This window comes from Myotis myotis, unplaced genomic scaffold (assembly GCF_014108235.1).
Source record: "Myotis myotis isolate mMyoMyo1 unplaced genomic scaffold, mMyoMyo1.p scaffold_m19_p_1, whole genome shotgun sequence".
NCBI lineage: Eukaryota > Metazoa > Chordata > Mammalia > Chiroptera > Vespertilionidae > Myotis > Myotis myotis.
Window position 1 is genome coordinate 137,946,415 of NW_023416313.1, and position 21,717 is coordinate 137,968,131.

The following is a 21,717-nucleotide window of genomic DNA, read 5'->3' on the forward strand; positions in this document are numbered from 1 at the left end:
GAACATGAGTGACAGGGCTGCTGGGGAGTCTCTGAGAAGCCATAACCTCCCCTTTGGACCTCCAGGCTGGGAGGGGAGGACAGAGCCCCCAGGAGCCCAGGGGGCCATCTGAGGCCAGGATGGAGGTGGGGGGCTGAGCCAGGTAGGGGGACCAGGGCTGCAGGCAGGACCGGAAAGGAACTGAGGACCAGGGAGTTCCAGGACCAGTAGCCAGGATCAGAGTGGCCATCCAGAGGTCCCCTCTCATGTGTGCTGCCACCAGTCACCCCTCCAGCCCCTGAGTAGGGATCCAAGAATGTGCCAAGCATCCCGCAGCCTGGGCCAGGTGGGCCTGTATATAGGGTCCATGTGCAATAGGGAGGGACGTCTTCTATTTTTTGCTGCCTCCTCCCCAACACTGTCCTGGGCAGGGGGAGAAGGTATTTTTCAGACATAGCACAGGCACCACAAATAAAAGTTGGTGAAGTTACCAAAAAAAAAAAAAGAGCTGGCCTGCCTCCCTCCCCCCACTCCCGCCAGCCCTGCCCTCGATCAGTCTGCCCCACCACAATAGGCCCACAGCTCCTCCCCATGGCTGCCCACCCATTATCACAACACCCCCACCCCAATAGGAGGCAGGGCTGGGTGGCCAACCTCTCACAGCCCCTCCCCAGGCTGGTCCCACCCCTGATCCCCCCACCCCAATAGGGAGCAGGGCAGGCCAGCCAGTCTCCTTCAGCCCCTCCCCCTGCCAAGCCCCACCCCAGATCGGCTCCCCCACCCCCATCAGGGCCAGGGCTGGCCGGCCAACCATCCATGGCTCCTCCCCCAGGCCACTGGCCCCAATCGGCACCCCCCACCCCATTCAGGGGCATGGCCGGCCAGTCTACCAACCACAGCCCTTCTCCATGGCTGGCCCTGACCCCAGTCGGCCCCCGAACCCCAATCAGGCCGGTGGGGGGGAGCAGTTGGGAGTGATCAGGCCAGCGGGCAGGGGCACTTGGGGGCGATTAGGCCAGGAGTGGGGGCAGTTGGGGGTGATCAGGCCAGCAGTTGGGGGCAATCAGGCTGGCAGGCAGAGTGGTTAGGGGCGATCAGGCAGGCAGGCAAGTGAGCGGTTAGGAGTCAGTGGTACTGAATTTTGAGAGGGATGTCCGACTGCCAGTGCGTGATCGGACCTAAACCAGCATTTCCCGAAGGGTTCCAGATTGGAGAGGTGCAGGCCAGGCTGAGGGACCTCCCCGCTCCTTCATGCACGAATTTTGTGCACCGGGCCTCTAGTCCTATATAATAAAAGTGTAATATGCAAATTGATCGAATGGTGGAACTACCAGTTGCTATGATGGGCATTGACCACCAGGGGGTAGACGCTCAACACAGGAGCTGCTCCCTGGTGGTCAGTGCGGACCCACAGGGGTAGCTCTGCTCAGCCAGAAGCCAGGCTGATGGCTCCTGCCTCCGTGGCAGCGCTAAGGATGTCTGACTCTGGGCCTAAGCCATCAGTTGGACATCCCCCCCGAGTGCTCCTGGACTGCAAAAGGGCACAGGCCAGGCTGAGGGACCCCTCCTCCCAAGTACAGGAATGTCATGCACTGAGCCTCTAGTTAGTTTATAGTTGCTGATGATAACCAGGGGAATAGATGAGATCATGTAGTTAATTTTTAATTGTGTGCAGTAGGGAGGAAAGGATAAGAACAGAATCCTGAGGAATATGACTTATGGGCTGAACAAAGGAAGAGGAGTCATTTCTCCCAAAATGAACCCGACTTGTCAGTGAAGAGAACTCCAGGAATGTGTAAAGAACTGCCAACAAGGCATTTGCTTATCATTTCTGCAATTTATCAAGTTCACTGCTTGTTTCCCTCAAGGGATTTTCTAGATGCCTTGTCCACTCCCCTTCCCACCTGGTGAGGGCTCTATGCGTTCTCTCCTTGATTGATGATAATTCAAAGGCATTTCCTGTTCTGGCATTTCCCCACACAGGGAGGAATACAGTTTTGAATGGGACCTTGAAGTTCACATAATAGTAGGGACCATTTTAAGAAAAAGAATACAAAATTATAAATACAAATTAAGGCACAAAAATAAATATTTAGAATGAGAAAACAAATGACAATAATTACAAATTTTTAAAAGTTGGCAAATATCACAACCTTTACAAAATCTAGAAAACCACATAATTTTTTAAAAAATTAACTCTTTTATTAAAAAATACCTCTAACACAATTTCCCCCTAAATTTTTGACTTCCTAGTTTTAAATCTCCTTTTTATATGATTTTATAATTATTACTTTCCATAGAGTAAATAGGAAAGTAATTCAATCTTTCCTCTAGCATAATTGTTTGCACTTGTAAAAATAGTTCAGAAAGGTTTTGTTTGTTTGTTTGTTTGTTTTTAGCATCAGAATAATTATTGATGATGCCATGTAAGTAACATTATTGTCAAGTCTGGTAAAGCTATCAGGTTTCTCTCCTATCTGAGTTATAAAATTCGGAAGAGGTTTTCCATAGACTGGCTTCTGGTTCCATACATTTCAAACTGCTTCTTCTCCACTCAGCACGTGCATCCCCGTGCTGGCTGCCGCAGGGTGCATTCACTACAATACCGCCTCTGGCTCTGCACTTTGGTGTCAGGACATCTCACACAGGAGATGGTCAGGGAAGGGGTAGTCAAGAGCTCAGCCTTGAGGCTGGTCTTGAACAGGCTAGTCATTGGGGTGGGAGACAGCCAGGTAGGTCACTGGATATCCTAAGGCAGTTAGATTTGAAGAGGAGTTGGCAGGAAGTTGAGGGAGTTCTTGTTAATGACTCCCTCATGAGACAAAGTTTAGCTATGAGAGGAAAAGAGGTTAGGAGTAGGAGGGCCAGATTTAGCAAATACAAATACAAAACATGTTAAACATTGCATGGGACAGACTTACACTGAAAACTATTCGTTGTTGCCCAGCCAGTGTGGTTCAGTGGTTGAGGGTTGACCCATGAACCAAGAGGTTCTTGGTTCCATTCTGGTTGGGGCACATGCCCGGTTGCAGGCTCCATCCCCAGTAGGGGGTGTGCAGGAGGCAGCTGATAGATGACATTTCTCTCTTATTGATGCTTCTATTTCTCTATCTCTCTCCCTTCCTCTCTCTCTAAACATTTTTAAAATCTATAAAAATACAAAACACACTTAATTGCTTAACAGAAATTCAAATTTTTTGTTAATTCTCACCCAAGGATATTTTTTCCATTGAATTTTAGTGAGAGTAGAAGGGAGGGAGGAAAAGGAGAGAAAGAGAGAGAGAGAGAGAGAGAGAGAGAGAGAGAGAGAGAGAGGAACATCAATATGAGAGAGATACATATCGATTGGTTGCCTCCTGCACACACCCTGACTAGGGCCAGGGAACAAACCTACAACCAGGTACATGCCTTTGACTGGAATCTAACCCGAGGCCTTTTGGTGTGCGGGCTGGTGTTCTAACCACTTAGCATACTGGCCAAGGCTGAAATTCAAATTTTACTGGGCATTCTGTATTTTGTTTTACAATAATCCTAGGTGGGTCCTTCAGAAGAAAAGTGAAGCTTGGGCATAGTCATTGAGAGGATGAGAGCACTAGTCAGAGATCAGTACAGTGAGAGGCCAATAAGATTAGAAATCAGAAAACTGGTGGCAGTGGTGGGGGGTGTTTCTCTGGTGGAGCTCTGAAGCTCAGGTGCAATGGCGTTCACACAGCCTCTGATACAGAAACAAGGCTTAAAATATGTGATCAAAGACGGGATTCAACTTGGTTTCTCTTCTTTTTTGTTTCCTATTTGTGCTTTCAATAAAACCAAGGCAGCAGAAATTTTCAAAAGAAAGATGTACTGATTATGGATTGTAATCCAAATCACAGAATATGTTAACATAAGAATATTTTATTCTGCACTTCCCAAACATGCCATAATATATTCACTCAAAGCAATAAATCCCAAGCTGCACAAGCAAATTATAAACAAATGATAGAAGCTGAAGTTTCCTCTCAAAAGAGGCTAAAGAACAGATAATTTAGAAAGAACAGATTTTATTGAAACGTCAATAGTTTTCATGACACAGATACTTAAACTACTTGTTTTCAACATTCTCATATAAAGAAAATTATAAAAGGTTTTTGGGTTTTTTAAAGAGGATAATTTGACAGATGGAGTCTTTTTATGGGATCAGTAGAAGTGACAAAATTGCATAAATTACCAAGATTTTATCTCCATTTCTGTAATTCTCCCTAAAGATTTAGAGATGGCATATTGAATCAACTGGGAAATAAACTTGCATGTTTACAACAAGTCTAAAACAGGAATTAAAGACAAAAACTTCTAACTTGTTTTCAAGAATGGTTTGTCTTGAGAAAACCTGCTCTTCTGAGATTACACGTTTTCTAACCAAGTGTCAAGGTTCATCAAATGGACATGTATGGCAAAAGTTACGCAACCATAAGTTCAGTGAACAGTTTACTGTCTGTTATTACCATTAGTGTCAAAGGACAAATAAAAATAATTGTGAATTTAAAAAATTGGGGCAATTAAAAAAAAAGAACTAAATTCTAAGTGATTGTATATATGGGATGATTTGCTTATAACTAGGCTAGATGAGATTTTGACTAAAATCAAGCCCTGGTATTTTGGTTCATGAGATAATTAACTTTTATGATACCTGTGTCATGTGATATTACAAAACCAATAGTCCTGCCTTCTCCTTAAGGAGCAGGTACAGAAGGGACCCTGTCTGGTTGGTGGTGGAGTGTTTTATGCACAGAGCGTCTATATATTACTTCAGGAAAAGCACAGAAGACCTTTTGCACTTCCTTCTCCTAGCATTACTCACAAATCCACCAGCTCTGGCTTAGACCGTAAAATGAATGGGAAGAGGCAGTGGGATGTACCGTTTGCATTAAACCATGGTAGGTGGTCCCTTGAGAATCTATTGAATCTGTGCCCCTCATTTGAGGGGTGAGAATCCTGAGACTCAGAGTGGGGAAGTGTCTTACTCTGAGTTTCACACACTTACCAAGTGAGTGGCACACTAAGATGGCTAATAGAGAGTGAGACAAAAGGCAAAGCCTTAAAGGTGGAAACCTCTTTGAGGGCCTAGTCATAAATCAGCAGGCACTCTCTCATCTTCTATTGGTTTTGGGCGTTCTCTAATTCAGGACTTGCATAAGAAATAGTGTTCTGTAAATTTTGTTTTGTTTGAACTTGTTCCATGATAACAGCTTTATAGATATACTTTATGTACCCACTGGTAAGAAAAATATAGGGTGTCTCCTAAAATGTATACACACAATTTGAATAATTATTAAGACAGTGTTTATTAAAATACAGTTCATTTTCAAAATTGAGCTATCAGCTGTTAAAGTGTGTATACATTTTTTGGGAAGGACACCCCATATATGGTGGGCAAGGACTCATGTGGAATGGATTCATCAATTTCTTAAGAAGCAGAAAACTAACTCCTACTTTCTGTTCTATTTTGGGCTGCTTATCTCTTTTCCCCATTTGCAAATGTTTGGCTTTGTTCTTGTATTCAATACATTTTATAATGTAAACAGTGAGCAAAATATAAAATTTAGGATTCTTTGTGCTGTGTACCTACTTATACAGCAATGTGTTTGAAGCAGGACCACTTCCCTCTTCAACTATATCCATGGTGGGTAAAAAAAAATCATCTTATTTTTAAATTATTTTAAAAATAATTTTTATTTTCCAATTACAGTTGGTATACAGTGTTATATTAGTTTCAGGATTAAAAAGAGGCATTTTAGGATTTATTTTCCTATTGGGTGCTTTCTCTCAGTATGTAGGATTCTGATTCCAAATTAGTGTGGTTGCTACATATAGAAGGGAGATTTGTCAAGAGAATATGGCCTCTTGAAAATGGAAATAACTTGGTGCATCCAAAGTAAGTACATTGATATCTCTCTTTGAGGAAACAAAAGACCAAGATATTATTTGGTTAAAAGATGACCCTAGAACAACCGTGATGTTGACTTGGCTGGTGAGAGAAGCCAAGCAAACTTGTCACTGTGGTTCTCTTTTCCTTTCTTCTGCCAAGACCAGAGCATATCTGCTGGTCCAGGTCACATATCTGCTGGCTGAAGGCACATCCTACAATCACCTGGAGACCTCTCCTTGGGCTGCCCAGGCAATGTCTGTGCCATAACACGGGAACTTCTTTTCTGGATGGAGTGAAAGAGGGAGGCCTCAGGAGGGTTAATCCCAGTGCTGTCATTTACCAGCTGTGTGACTTTGGGGAAGTCACTCAACTTTACTCAGCCTCAGTTTCCACAACCGTAAAACTAGGATAATAATCTGTAACTTTCAGAGCTGCTGTGAAATTAAATGAGGCACAAGTTGTAAAGCACGTAGCAGTTCTTGGCCTAGCAAAGGCTCTCACTGCTGTAAACTCATCTCTATCCCACCTCCCCCAACTCTCCCACTGGGCTGCTTCCATTCTGGCCAGGCTCTGAGAGCAGCCTGCTCTGTCCTCTTTGTCTGGTTTTCTTCCCATCTCAGTTTCAGATCCTAACCTGGCATCTCTCCAAATCTAGTATTGTATAACAGCATCAGTCTAAAGTTTAAAGATGCTCCTATGCTAGAAATATCGTGGATGTTTTCTGTCTTTTCTTGCTTCCAGCACCTTCTCCACTGCGTTCTAGTTTAGTGGCTCCATCCATGATGATGGCTTACCTCAAATCCATGTCCTATCTTGATTCCTTGGACCAGTCATAGTCCTCACTGTTCCTAGATCTCAGCTGTTAAGAGGAAACCATACTTTCTGCAATTAGGCATTTTGCAGAAGCAGCCTGTGAATGCATGTTAACATTACCTGCTTATTGAGCACCTATTGGATCTGTGTCTCTGCACCAGGAGATAGCACAGGAGGGAAAGCATGTAGTTTCTGCCATCAGGGACTCCTGGGTCAAAGAGGGTTCTAGTGCCAGGTACATGCATGGCATAGCTATAAGCAGGTATCACTGAAAATAGAAAGTTATTTTCATGTAAACACTATATCACCTTGGCCTTTAATGCTATCTGAAGAGCCAAGAATAAACCATTGGCAGTACTATCACATGGCAAAGGATAAAAGAAAGAGAGAGAGGAGGGGGGAAAGGAAGGAAGGAAGGGAGGGAGGAAGGAAGGAAGGAAGGAAGAAATAAAAATTTAAGAACAGAAAGGGAGAGGAACCGTGAGGAAAGAGAAAGCAGAGGTATCCTATATAATAAAGAGGTAATATGCAAAATGACCCTCATGCCCTCACATCACAGGGTGGCCACCTCCACGTCATCACAAGATGGCCGCCCCCATGTTGTCACAAGATGGCCGGCAGGGAAGGGCATTTGGGGGTGATTGGGCCAGCAGGGGAGCAGTTAGGTGTCAATCAGGCAGGCAGGGGAGTGGTTAGGGGGCGATCAGGCTGGCAGGCAGAAGTGGTTAGGGGCAATTAGGCAGACAGGCAGGTGAGTAGTTAAGAGCCAGCAGTCCCACAGGGATTGGGCCTAAACCGGCAATCAGACATCCCCGAGGGGTCCCAGATTGGAGAGGGTGCAGGCTGGGCTGAGGGACACCCCCCCTTCCCCCCAGTGCATGAATTTTGTGCACCGGGCCTCTAGTATACAATAAATGTCACCTAGTGGAACTCCCATCTAATGCTTGAGTTTCCACTAGTGTTTCCACCCAGCTGTGTTACACTTCTGCCTGAAAAGTTCCAGGGACAGGAATACTGATGAATATTCTTGGAGCACATTCCACACTGGACCGTGATAATTATTAGAATCACCTTTCTATCGTTTTCCCCCATTGATTTTTGGTCCCCTCTGGGACCTAAAGTTAACGGCCACTTGTTGCCCTGGCCTTCAGATGCCTCCCGATTTGGGTGTGTCTGGCTCTCGCACTTCTTGTGCACCGTGCTTGCCGCGCCCCCCCCCCCGCCCCCCTCAGTTCCTCTATCTTCCCCAGACGTGCCTGCCCAGAGCCTGCTGACTAGAGCTCTTGTCGGCTGCTCTTTGTGTGAGACACATGCACAGAGAGCCTTCAGGTTTCAGCTCAAGTGCTGCCTTTCTAGAGGCGCTTTGCTGACCACCACAGCTAACATAACCCTCCCTTGGGAGGCCTATAAGCCAAGTCAGAGATAAAAAATAAAAAACTAGGGAAAAGATCTGTATATTAATAGTACAGGGCTAATTTTTCTAAAATATAAAGGCTTTTTACAATTCAGTAAGAAAAAGACTAATTGGATTATTGGTCTAACGTGAAAAAAAATGGACAAGGGATATGAACAGTTTACCAGAAAAGCAACCCACATATGCTGCCCAAACATATGAAAAAGTACTTAAACTCACCTACCGGAGTATGTTTCATCTATCAGATTAACAAAGATGAAACAATAATATTGTATCAGCAAGGGTATGGGAATCAGGCACCCTCATATCCCGTTGATAAGAGTGTAACATGGAACAATTTCTATAGAGAGTAATTGGATAATATTTATCAAAATTACAAACACAAACTCTTTCACCCAATGATTTTTACTTCTAGAAATTTGCCTTACAGATATTCTTTCAAGCATGGGAATTGATATATGGCATGTACAAAGGTACTCTTGGCAGTGTTTTATATAACAACAAGAGTCTGGAAACAGTACTGGGGTGTATCAGTAGGGGAATGGATAAATAGCTTAGAGCGCCTTCACGCAATAAAGTAGCACCAGTGATTAAGAAGAATGAGGCAGATTTCTTTGTGGCACTGGAGCACTTAAGGTGCATTTTGTATTGGGTTGTAGGCATTTTATATTTGCTATTTTATAATTTTTCCTTAAAGAGGGCCCCTGCAATTGTATGGGCTTCAGGCTTCACAAAATCTGTGTACACTTTGGGCTACAACACGTCTGGGAGATGGGCACATGCCTGTTAGTAACAGAGGTTCATACCCCAGTGAGGGAGGTGGAGGAAGTGTGGAGGGGGATGGGGATGGATCAAATTTGAGAGCTTGGAAAAGTTTCACAGGTGATTCTAATATGCTTTACCCCCAATCCTGCACAGCCCCCGAGCCCCCACCTTCTTCTTAAGCCTCCAAAACCACTCTACTCTCACACAAAGACTTACCTCTGCAGCTAGGTCCACGTGGCCTCCGTCCATTTCATGGCACCCTCTGCCTTTGCCAGCCTAGTGCTCTCAGCCCTGGAGGGGCCTGATGGAGCCCAGAGCAGCCATCCTACCCCAGAGCTGTCCTTCCCCTGGCATGTCTGACCTCCGATTTGAAACACAGCTGGTCGTGTTTAACAAGAAGATGGCAACATAACATGAAGTTCCCAGATCACTCTCTGAGCCAGTGGTTCTCAACCTTGGCTGCACATTAGAATCACCTGTTTCTTTATTACTAATGTTGTGGCCTCACCCCATAACAAAGAAACAGAATTTCCGGAGGATGAGGCCCAGAAATCAGGATTTTAAAAAGATTCCCAGGTGATTCTAATGTGCAGCCAAGGTTGAGAACCACTGCTCTAAACAGTTCTTATCTTTTAAAAAATCACCTGGGTATTCACCTTCTTTTTGCCAGTTGTCAAACACATGCGGCTTCCGGGAGTGGGGGTGGGGGGTGGGGGTGTGGAGAAACTTTGAGGAGGGTGGGGAGTAAACCAGGCTGACAGGAAAAATTACTGGCACATAATCAAGAAGTTATATGGTGTTTTTTTAATCACTTTTTTTTTTAAAAAAAGTAAAGGAGGCAGGGATCTTTGAAAAAGAGGGGGCAGACGAGGAGTAGCTCCACTGTATTCCATTTACTCTCATAACCCTTCTTTCCTCCCTCCCTCCCTTCCTTCCTTCCTTCCTTCCTTCCTTCCTTCCTTCCTTCCTTCCTTCCTTCCTTCCTTCCTTCCTTTTTTCCTCTTTCCTTTCTTCTTTTTAAAAAGGCGCTAAAAACACTCTACAAAGGTTTCTTTTTATTAGCATCATTTTGTGGTGACACTCAGGTTCTGCCATCTGACTTGCCCTCAGACTTATAAAACGAGGCTACTTCGAGCAGTCCCACACTGAAGATCCCAACTCAAATCCATGACTAGGATGAAAGCAATTTATTTTTAAAAGTTGAACTGAACCCTGTATAGTTATATATTGAGAGCGAACAAAAGAGATAGGGTAAAAACCAGCCATTCTCAGTCAGCCAAGGAAATTTTGTTAGAAACTCCAACCTCCATCACCATCCACAGCCCCTCCCCACTTCCCTTCCCCGGAGGAGCCAGTGCTGGGGAAGAAAGCTGATACACAGGAGAAGCTGGAGAATGGCATCGGCATCCAGCACGTGTAACCCCGGGTTCTGACAGCGGGCCTTGGGGGACTTTCTGCACATCTGGGCACTAAATGGGATACCAAACTGTCAACATAAGAACGTCCAAACCTGTAGAATATTTTACGAGTTTATGTGAGCCAAACTGAGGACATGCCTGGAAGCAACATCGCAATGTGTCTGAGAAGATGCTTCAAGGTTGGCAGTTCCGTGGTTATTTTATACATTTGGGATTAAATGAGGGAAAGTAAGGAAGATTACATGAATCCATTGCAGTCCATAGAGATGGTGTGCGGGCAACAAGATAATGTGTTCCCTTGGGGGTGGTTACACCTCCAAGGGGTCTAGCGTTTCAAAGCTGTGGTAGCCCAGATTCACAAAATGGACAGGGCTCGCTTAAGACAAAGATAAACCCTCTACTATGGAAGTTATAGGCCTGGGCCGTCACTACCCCCATGCTCTGCCCAGTCTGGAATTTATGATCCAATCACTCTGTCACCGAGGTTGTCCGATTTATTACATAGCCTCCTTTTCCGTCCCCAAACTGCTGGAAGTTCCTACTAAGGCCAGCTATTGTGCAGAAACACATTAAAGGCCTCTCAAATAAGATGATTAATTGGCTGGGAAGGCTTAAAAGGCATCTTTTTCTACTGAAGAGAGCTGAACATGGCAAAAGGAGACCTAAACCCCTTTAGGAGGTAAGTAAGGCTGTGTCGTTGGAACTGCAGAAGGGGTGGCCTTTCAGGAGACTTGATGCTTACTGCTCCCATGCAAGTCCAAGTCCCATCAGTTCTCTGCCATACCCATCCTTCTCCCAACCACTCTCTACACAGCTGCAAAGTCATTGTGGGGGTCCAAAATGGGACACCCCAAGCCATGCCACAGTGGTATGCAGACTGGTCTGAGCTAAAGGCAACTTTAGCTGCAGGCTCAAGAGAAACTTCTGCCCCTCCCTTTAACTACCTAAAAGAACTTGAATTGGGGGGCCTTGTTCATAATAAGAGATTATCAGCAATAACCTTTGGGACCCAAGTCCATGGCAGGGAAACTTTAGTTTATTAAACATCTGCTCTTCTTATCGCCCTGCAGGGGCCCTTTGAGGCCCCTAGGTGCCTTAGCCCAGCGCTAGCTCAGGATTCTCCCATACGGTACCTCAAGCCCTCTTTCTATCTCTGAACCTCATGGTTATGTGGGGTCTCTGATTCTCTCGTGTATGCAGGGTTCCCATACATATGAACGTATTAAATTTGGTTATTTTCTCTTGCTAATCTGCCTCATGTCTATTTAAGTTTTAGACCAATCAGAAGAAAGAACCTTCCGTGTAGAGGAAAGTTTGTTCCTCTCCTACATTATCTTTTTTAAAAGTAAAATAAAACTGTGCTCCAGCTGAAAAGTCCACAACAGCTTTTGGTCTTATTTCATAAATAAAAATAAGTAAATAAAACCTAGGGATCAGCAACCTTTTCTGTAATGGAACACATAGTAGGTATGTTAGGCTTTGCCTGGCCTGTGCTGTTATGCTGTAATGATGGCTGTGCTAGAACCAAGTGAAAGGAGACAGTATCTACAGCAAGTGGGAGAGAAGCCATAAACTACATGTAAAGAATGGGCATGACCATGTTCCATTAATACTGTATCTGGCCCACAGGCTGTATGCACCAAATTCTCATATCAGAGTCTTTGCATTTGCCCTTGTCTCTTCTTGGAATGCTCTTTCCTCAGACTTTTGCATCGATGGCTCCAAGTAGTAGATAACTCAGTAAACAGATGAAACATATACTTGGAGAACCAGCAAAGAAAGGGGCCTGAAAATGAGAAAATAATTTGGAACAAATTTGATTTTAAATATGTCCCCCAAAGTATTCAAGCAGTTGTCATGGGTGAGGGAGTGGGTGTCCGAACTTTGTTGACATTCTTTGCATGTATTTTAAACCTTGGTTGGCTTCTTCTATTTTGAATCAACTGGGGGTGAGTGGGAAGGAGGAAGTACATCACAGTCTTATCCTGTTTAAGGCCTCACTGTGGCCCTGCTGGCTCCTTTTTAGTAAGCATGGCCTGAGGTCAAGGTTTGTCTTTTCAAGCACGGTTTCTCTGACCAGTGACTTGACGGTGCCCCTCCACAACTCACCACATTCCTCTGTTGTATCTTCTCACAGCATTTAACCACTCCCTGAAATCATTGTGCTTATTTATGTGCTCCTAGCAGAGTGCCTGGCACATAGAAGGCATGCAAGAAAGTATTTGTTGACCGACCAACTTAATGAATGAATGCTTAACTGAGGGATATAAGAACTCAAGAGCTAAAAGTATTTTGAGAAGAGATCCAATCCTATGTGAGATTCTCTGCTTGTCCCACACAAAGCCTTAAAAGTGACTCAGAACCTGGGTTGGATACCTGAATCAGTTTTGCTTTAGTAGCTAGTGGCATTAAATCAATTTAGGCAAAAGCAAATTTGTCAACAGAAGAATTGGGACCAAATCAGTTCTGGGAGAATATTTTGCTACTAGTGCATGGGATGACTTTCCAGCTCTTTATATTTTATTAATTCAGTTTGTTTTTCTAAAATGTTTATTTTTCTTTTTACTTTTTAGATTTTCATTAACTTTTGGGTTATTCTCTAAGGAAACACAATTTAAACATCCAACAATCAAGAATATATCAAGAATAAATCTGGCTTCCTTGATTTCTGCGTACAGTGAACATCTGATTTGTGTCAGGCACTGTGCTGGGCACTGGAAACACTATGAATATGTCCCTGCTCTCAGACCAAAAAAAAAAGTCAAGTTTTGACAAGAAAATAAACAAGGTTGTAAGGAGGATTTTTTTTGAAAAAAAATAACATAGCAAATGATGAGAAGCTACCCTATAAAGGGTAGGGAAAGTGTATTCCAAGGTGAAGGTGCCACAAGCAATGTCACTGAGGTAGGAGAGAGCTTGGCCTGTTTCAGGAACGGGAAGAAAAGTGATGTGACTGGGTCCCGGAGAGTGAGGAAGACAAGGCACAGTGATGAGATGGTCCCTGGGGCCTCATGGACCATGTTAATGAGTTTGGACTTTATATGCAGAGGTTTCACAAAGGAGAGTGAGGCCATATTTTTTACGTCTAAGGAAGGTTGCTCTGGCTTCTGTGTGGAGACTGGACTGATGTGGGGCAAGTATAAAAGTAGGGAGATTTAAGAGCAGGCTGTTGCAGTAATCCACGTGGGAGAGGATGGTGGTCAGACTGATGGTGGCAGTGGAGATAGGAGAGGAAAGGCTGGAATTACAATAGGCCGTAGAATTGAAAGGAGTTGTCAGTGAATTCGATGTAGGAACTGACAGTACGTAGGCATATCAGTTAGTGTCCAGTTGGGAAAACAGAAATCATTCTGGATAGTTCAAACAGAGGGAATTTATCCTAAGAAAATTAGGTTATCTGTTAGAATGCTTTTAACTTCTAGTACAGTAAACCCTCAATACGGACCTTGATTTAACGGACTTGGGATTTAACGGACAAAATTTCCAGTCCATATGTCTTATATGAAAATTAACATCCTGTTAATTTAAAAATGCTTTTAACCAAGATTTGCTTATAGTTAAATTAACAGGTTACTTGTTGTTGTTATTAATTCACTTTTATTTTTAATAAATTTTAGTGAATAGATCGTATGTTGGAAAAAACACTGTAGTAATTTTGCCAATATAAATACATATTATATATCTACAACCATATTCTACATATTTAAACCCAAGAGTCAGGGCACCTAAACAATGTTCAGTGAATTAATAGCATGTGATCACACCATGTGGTGCATGGTAATTGGTTCTGTTGTCTCCTGGCATGACTTTCTGCAGCAGTTTTAACACCCGTGGCTGGTGTCCCCACGTGGGCTAAGCCATGCCCTGCCCCTGTGTATTTGTTTACTATTGGTGACTGGTGAATGAAAACATTTACTAGAAGTATTCAGTATAAATTTAAAATTACTTTAATACATATAGAAAACTTCTTTGTAAAATTAATCTTTTCCTTTTTTTAATTTATATATATATTATTTAAATTCTTTATTGCTTAAAGTATTAAATATGTCTCCTTTTCCCCCATTGACCTCTCCATGCTGTTCCCACCCCCCAACATATGCCCTCACCCCCCCTACTGTCTGTGTCCATGGGTTATGCTTATATGCATGCATATAAGTCCTTTGGTTAATCTCTTACCCACCTTCCCCCTTCCCTGCCTTCCCTCTGAGGTTTGACGGTCTGATCGATGCTTCTCTGTCTCTGGATCTACTTTTGTTCATCAGTTTATATTGTTCATTATATTCCACAAATGAGTGAGATCATGTGATACTTATCTTTCTCCAACTGGCTTATTTCGCTTAGCATAATGCTCTCCAGGTCCATCCATGCTAATGCAAATGGTAAGAGTTCCTTCTTTTTTATAGCAGTGTAGTATTCCATTGTGTACATGTACCACAGTTTTCTAATCCACTCATCTGCTGATGGGCACTTGGGCTGTTTCCAAATCTTAGCTATTGTAAATTGTGCTGCTATGAATATATAAGATACATATGTCCTTTCTGATTGGTGTTTCTGATTTCTTGGGATATAGTCCTAGAAGTGGGATCACTGGGTCAAATGGGAGTTCCATTTTTAATTTTTTGAGGAAATTCCATACTGTTCTCCACAGTGGCTGCACCAGTCTGCATTCCCACCAGCAGTGCATGAGGGTTCCTTTTTATCCACATCCTCACCAGCACTTGTCATTTGTTGATGATAGCCATTCTGACAGGTGTGAGATGGTACCTCATTGTTGTTTTGCTTTGCATCTCTAGGATGATTAGTGATTTTGAGCATGTTTTCATATGTGTCTTGGCCTTCTGTGGGTCCTCTTTTGAAAAGTGTTTATTTAGGTCCTTTGTCTACTTTTTGATTGGATTGTTTATCTTTCTTTTGTTAAGTTGTTTAAGTTCCCTATAGATTTTGGAGATTAAGCCCTTATCGGATATAACATTGACAAATATGTTCTCCCATGCAGTGGGTTCTTTTGTTATTTTGTTGATGGATTCTTTTGCTGTGCAGAAGCTTTTTATTTTGATGTAGTCCCATTTGTTTATTTTCTCCTTAGTTTCCATTGTCTCAGGAGATGTGTCGGTAAACATATTGCTAGGACATATGTCTGGTATTTTGCTGCCTGTGGATTCTTCTAAGATTTTTATGGTTTCCCATCATACATTTAAGTCCTTTTCCCATTTTGAGTTTATTTTTGTGTGTGGTGTAAGTTGGTGATCTAGTTTCATTTTTTTGCATGTATCAGTCCAATTTTCCCAATACCATTTGTTGAAGAAAGAGACTGTCTTGATTCCATTGTATGCTCTTGCCTCCTTTGTCAAATATTAATTAGGCATAATAGCTTGGGTTGATTTCTGGGTTCTATGTTCTGTTCCATTGGTCTATATGTTTGTTCTTGTGCTAGTACCAGGCTGTTTTAAGAACAGTGGCTTTGTAATATGGCCTGATATCTGGTATTGTGATCCCTCCAACTTTGTTCTTCCAAAATTATACTTTTCCTACATACTTAATTTTAATTCCACAAAATATGTCTATGTAAGTAAAAACAGGTAAACTAATTTGTTAATTTTTTAACATGTGTATTCAGAAAACCTACTTTATTATATAACAGTCTTTCGGCTTTAACGGACACCCCCTTACCCAATTAGTCCATTATATCAAGGTTTTACTGTAGTTACAAAACTGTTGGAAAGGTGAGAGAAATAGAAAGGGGAAGGTGTGGAAACCGAGAGGTGAGTGTCTGCAGGAAGGCAGGACCACTCCCAAAGCTGGAGGAAAAAAAGTGGTGGTGATGTTATCAGACCCCAGAAGTGTCTGGCATCTGACACTGTGGAGCTGCGGATGCTGCTGGAGCTGGCCACTGCCCCAGCCACCGATGCTGTTGCTGGAACTGCCGAGGCTCCTGGAGCCCACAGCCGCTGTTTGCTACCACAGCCACTGCCAGAAGCTTTAAAAAAAGGGTCTCTTCCTCAACCAGTTTCCCACCAGTGCTTCCCACTGGCAGCATCTAACTGAGCCAGCTGGCAAAGGAGTCTGGGAAACTCAAGTCAGGGTTCCAGCCACCTCCAACAGTGCACACAAAGGCAGGAATGGTACTAGCGCCAATAAGCCACTGAATCCCATATTCTTTACAAATACACATTTCTTTTTTTCTACAAAGGCAATATGTTTCCATTAGAGAATAATTAGAAAATACAAACAGGGCATTAAAAACTGCCATATTCATGCCCTGACCGGTTTGCCTCAGTGGATAGAGTGTTGGCCTGCGGACTGAAGGGTCCCGGTTCTATTCCGGTCAAGGGCATGTACCTTGGTTGCGGCTGCATCCCCAGTGGGGAGTGTGCAGGAGGCAGCTGATCGATGTTTCTCTCTCATCGATGTTTCTAACTCTCTATCCCTCTCCCCTCCTCCCTGTAAAAAATCAATCAAATATATTTTTTAAAAAAACCTGCCATATTCCCATATACCCAGAAACAATCATTAATAGCATCTTGGGGTCTCTCTCTCTCTCTCTCTCTCTCTTTCTCAAAAAGGGACTCTTACTCTACATTCGGTTCTATAATGCACTGTACAAAATTTTTGCAATAAAACACTTGCTGGACATTTACTTTGTTCCAACTAGTTCCCAGTATTGAATATTTATGTTCTACCAACATTTTCCTATTATAAATATAAAAAGGGGATTATTGCTTGAAAATAAATTTGCAATTTATAAAAACAATTTATAAAGAATATAATCATAATCTGTAGTTTGACTATTATGAGATTGTTTGCTTAGGTAGAAAGAGAAAACTATTTTAAACATAAGGTAAAATGCCAGGTCTTTTCCTATCCTATTCATTTCTTTTGCTGGGGAGCAGAAAGCACTGTAGAATTTCCGAGCTGGGAATGCATGCAGGCCAGAGCCCGGGAGGAGCGTGATTTGCAGGCTGTACTAGAACCGTCCTGCTGCCCTCTCTGTCTCTCTTCATGGAGTCAGACCTCTGATGAGACAGCTGGTCCTCTGGAGTGTGCAGAAGGGTGACATGGAGACAAGGTGCCTTTAAGAGTGGACCCATTACTATGGCCAATTGGCAACCATTTCTCATATGTTATCTGTTAGAATGTTTTTGACTACTAGTGGCTGGACTTCCATTGGCTTTAAAAGTGAAGAAATGTATTACCTCACATAACGAGAAGTCCAGAGGTAGGACAGGCTCCCAGAACAGTGAGATAAGCCACTCAGTGATGTCACCAAGGTCTCAAGTCCTTTCAACACTCGGTCCCGCCTTTCTGGGTGTTGGCTTCATCCTGAGACTGGCTCCCTTCTTGGTGACTAGATGGCTGCCGGAGGCCACAGAGCTGCCTGCTTCCTTTTCCACATTTGGCAGGATATCAATTCTTTTCAGCTTAAGCAGACCAGTGGTTTCAATGCTGTTGTGCATTAAAATCATCAGGAGTGTTTTTGAATTATTTATGTATTAATATTATTTCATTTTAATTTTGATTTATTTATTTATTTATTTGCTATTGTATTTTTTAACTGTCTAGGCCTTATCTTTAATTTTAAAAAAAATTGATTTGGTTGAGAGAGAGGAAGGTGTGTGAGAGAGAGAGAGAGAGAGAGAGAGAGAGAGAAACATCGATTGGTTGCCTCCTGTATGCGCCCTGATTGGTGATTAAACATGAAGCCTGAGTATGTGCCCTGACTGGGAATCAAACGTGCCATCTGTTGGTGGTATAGGATGACACTCCAACCACCTGAGCCACACCGGCCAGGACGTTGGCCTTATCTTTAGAAAATTAATTTATTAGTCCAGGGTGGGGCCCAGCTGGAGGTAATTTTTAAAAGATCCCAAGTGATTCTCAGGTACAGCCAGGACAGAGAACCACTGGATTACACTGGTTTAGGTGACCTGCCTATTGCTAGACTGACAGTCACCAGGATAATACTGATTAGTTTAGGAAAATGGATCTCAGAATATGCTCTCTTCACCGCCCCCCCCCCCCCCCCCCCGCAGCAGAAGCAGCTCCAGGGAGCCTGTCAGACATGCAAATTATCAGGCACCACCCAGACCTATTAAGTCAGAAACTCTGGGGGTGGGGTCAGCAAGTTGTGCTTTAATAAGCTTTATTCTGATGGACTCACTGCCTCAGACCAGTCAAGCTCCTTCTGTGCAGCTGCGGAGCAGGGAAATGTGTGAGCAAAAGCTGAGGTCGTTGGGGCAGTGAATCCTGGGGCGCTGGACCCTTTAGCACTCCCTCCTCCCAGCACAGGCCAGAGACAGAGAGAGGGCTCAGCACCTGAAGCCGGAGACGCCTGGCTGTGCAGAGAGGGCCTCTGAATGTTGCCACCAAGCCTAAGTCCCTGCAGTGGGCTCTTAGGAACAGAAGAAGACATGTTCTGTTGGTATCCAATCCTTTTACCCCAGGGGACTCTCTAGAAGTTTCTGCAGGAGCTAAAGGGCTGAAAAGACTGACTTGGCGTACACTTTCCCGAAAACACTGTGAACTAATTTTAACCACAGCGCAATTTCACTAGGGTCCTGGAAAAGAAAAAGACCATTAGGTAAAAACAAAGGGGATCTGCATACAATGAGGACTTTAGTTAATAATATATCAGTATTCATTTATAAACTGTGACATATGTACCATACTCATGTCACATAACTACAGGGGAAACTGGGTGTGGGGTATATGGGAACTCTGTGAAATCAACTTTCTTTCCCGTAGATCTAAAACTGTTCTAAAATAAAAAGGTTCTTTTAAATACGACACATTAAGATGTGAAATTCTAACAGATGGAAACACCTTTGTAAAGGGCTTATTAAAATTAAGCATAAATGTCTCTTTAAAATGCTTCATATTAATATAACCTTGACACTGGTATATTTTCACGATTGATACCATGTTTTTTGCCGTGTTTTTAGCCAGGGCAAGTGCTTGTTGAACATTTTTAGTGTAGACAAGAGCTGAATTTGAAGCTGTTAATGAAATTCCTGATATGCCACATTCTCAGAATCTGCACATGGCCAGCATTATCAAAGAGCTAATGGAAGAAGCATAACCTTGCCCATGTGCTTAGGAAGAATTAAGAACATATATAAAAAGTCACTTCCTTTCCCCTCAGACTCGGAAAGAAGGAGGGTGGCTGGACTCCACGGGGGATGGGCTACAGTCAAAGGCATCTTACTCAGAACCCAGTTCATCGTGAGCTCAGGCAGACATCCCCCTCAGGCACTGTCCTGTTGTTCCAGCAGCTCCATTTCAGTTAAATGTGATTCCTGTGTCCTGAGGGGTGACCCATGCAATCCCGTGGACAGAGGGGTGGCTCGTTACCAATGACTCATCTCAGCAGAGTGTACATGAGTGGAATGTGCAATTCCTGGAAACACTGGGTTATATTGGAATGGAGCAAGGAGCAAGGAGCGAGGAGCAAATCTTATAGTTTGGAAGGATCCCCTCAATGTAGTCCGCTGAGTAATTTATGGTAAGTTTTGCTTACAAGTACTAGTAAGGAAACTGATAACTAAGATGGTCCTTGCAGGGTCAGAGCGTTATAATTAAGAGTCATAACAGAAAGAGTACTGAGGGGCAGTTCTGGTGGGGGCGGCCTCCCCAGGATAACATGCCTCTCACTAGGCCCTCCTTCACCCCCTTCCAGAAGAGGAGCAGAGGGAACGCCAGAAGCACCTGGTGCAGAGCCCCAGTTCCCACTTCATGCCTGTGACACACCCAGGACGCTATAAAACCACCACTTGTTGGCCCTGTACAAAAGGCTGTTTCCTGTGTAGGCTGCTCACTGTCCTCTGTCGGTCAACAGGAGGAAAAGCAAGGCTGACAGAAGGATGCTCTTTCAGAAGCAAGCAGCACTGAAAGCACTCCGAATCAAGATGAGTAGGGAACCAGCCCAAGGAACACATTTTGGATAAAAAATAAAGTACTTAAGGGCAAAACTGTTGCCGTGCCAAGCAAGTAGCTCGAAATAATGTTCCCCCCTGATCTTGCTATGTTGGAATCTCTCAGATTTTTTCCATCATTGTTTTACACTCTCACTATGTGACCTTGAACACATTCCTTAGCCTCTCTCTCTCTCTCTTTCTCTCTCTCTCTCTCTCTCTCTCTCTCTCTCTCTCTCTTTTATCTTCACAATGGGGAATATTAATAGTACCTATTTCTTGGCAGTGTTATATGAGTTCATCAAAGTAATGTTTACAACACTTTTAGAAAAGTGCCTAGAATATGGTGTTAACAAAAGTGTTTGTTTAATAAATTAATAAATGAATAAATAAGGTAGCCCTTGCTCACACTGAAGTCATTCAATGCAACAATAGACCTCTTGATGATATCGCATGGCAAAAACACAGAAAATAATGCTCAGGGAGGGAGCCTCAGGCATGGCAGGACATTGAAGGAGAAGAAGAAACAGAAAGTTTTCATGAGAAATAAAAGTGAAGGTGATGGGAAACTCCCATATTATTGGAGGAAATGTAAAATGACGCAGCCCTTTCGAAAACAGTTTAGCAGTACCTCAAAAAGTTAAACACAGAGTTACCATATGACCCAGCAATTCCACTCTTAGGTCTATACCCCAAAGAATTGAAAGCAGGTACTCAATAACCAAAAGATGGAAACAACCAAATGTTCATCAGCTTATGAGTGAATAAACAAATGTGGCCTATCCGTATAATAGACTATTATTCCGTCACACAAGAGAACAAAGTGCTGATAAATGGTGCAATGGGGATGAACCTGGGGAACATTATACTGAGTGAAAGAAACCAGACACAAAAGGTCCCACGTCCCACGATTCTACTCATAGGGACTATCCAGCATTGGTAAACTCATAGCCACTGAAGGCAGGTTGGTGGCTGTTCAGAGCTGGGTAATTGGGGAGTAACTGCTTAATGGGTGGAGGGTTTTCTTTCCTGGTGGTAAACATGTTTGAAACTAGAGAGTGGCAGTGGTTGCACAAGTTTGTGAATGTACTAAATGCCATTGAATTGTTCAGTTTATAAGGGTTCATTTTATGTTTTGTAAGTCTTACATCATAAAAAATCATACATACGTAAGTGGGACCAGAGTGAGTGCTGTGTTTGTCCTAGTTGAGAATACAGAACATTCCAGACTCCTCTTCCACTCACCAGAAACCTTTTTTGAGAAAGTTACCTAATGGGCATTCCTTCTGGGCCCTGGTTTCCATATCTGTAAGAAAATGAAAGTGGACTAGGTGATTATGAGGAGCCCTTTCATTTCAAATTCTAAGGCAGAGAAATTCAACACCTCTCTTTCCTCCCTGTCTCATCCACATGCTTGGAAACAACTGCATCTGTATTGCAGATGTATACTGGAAGACAATGAATGTTGCTATAATTAAATTACAGGGAAATTAATTTGTGTTAGTTATTCGTTGT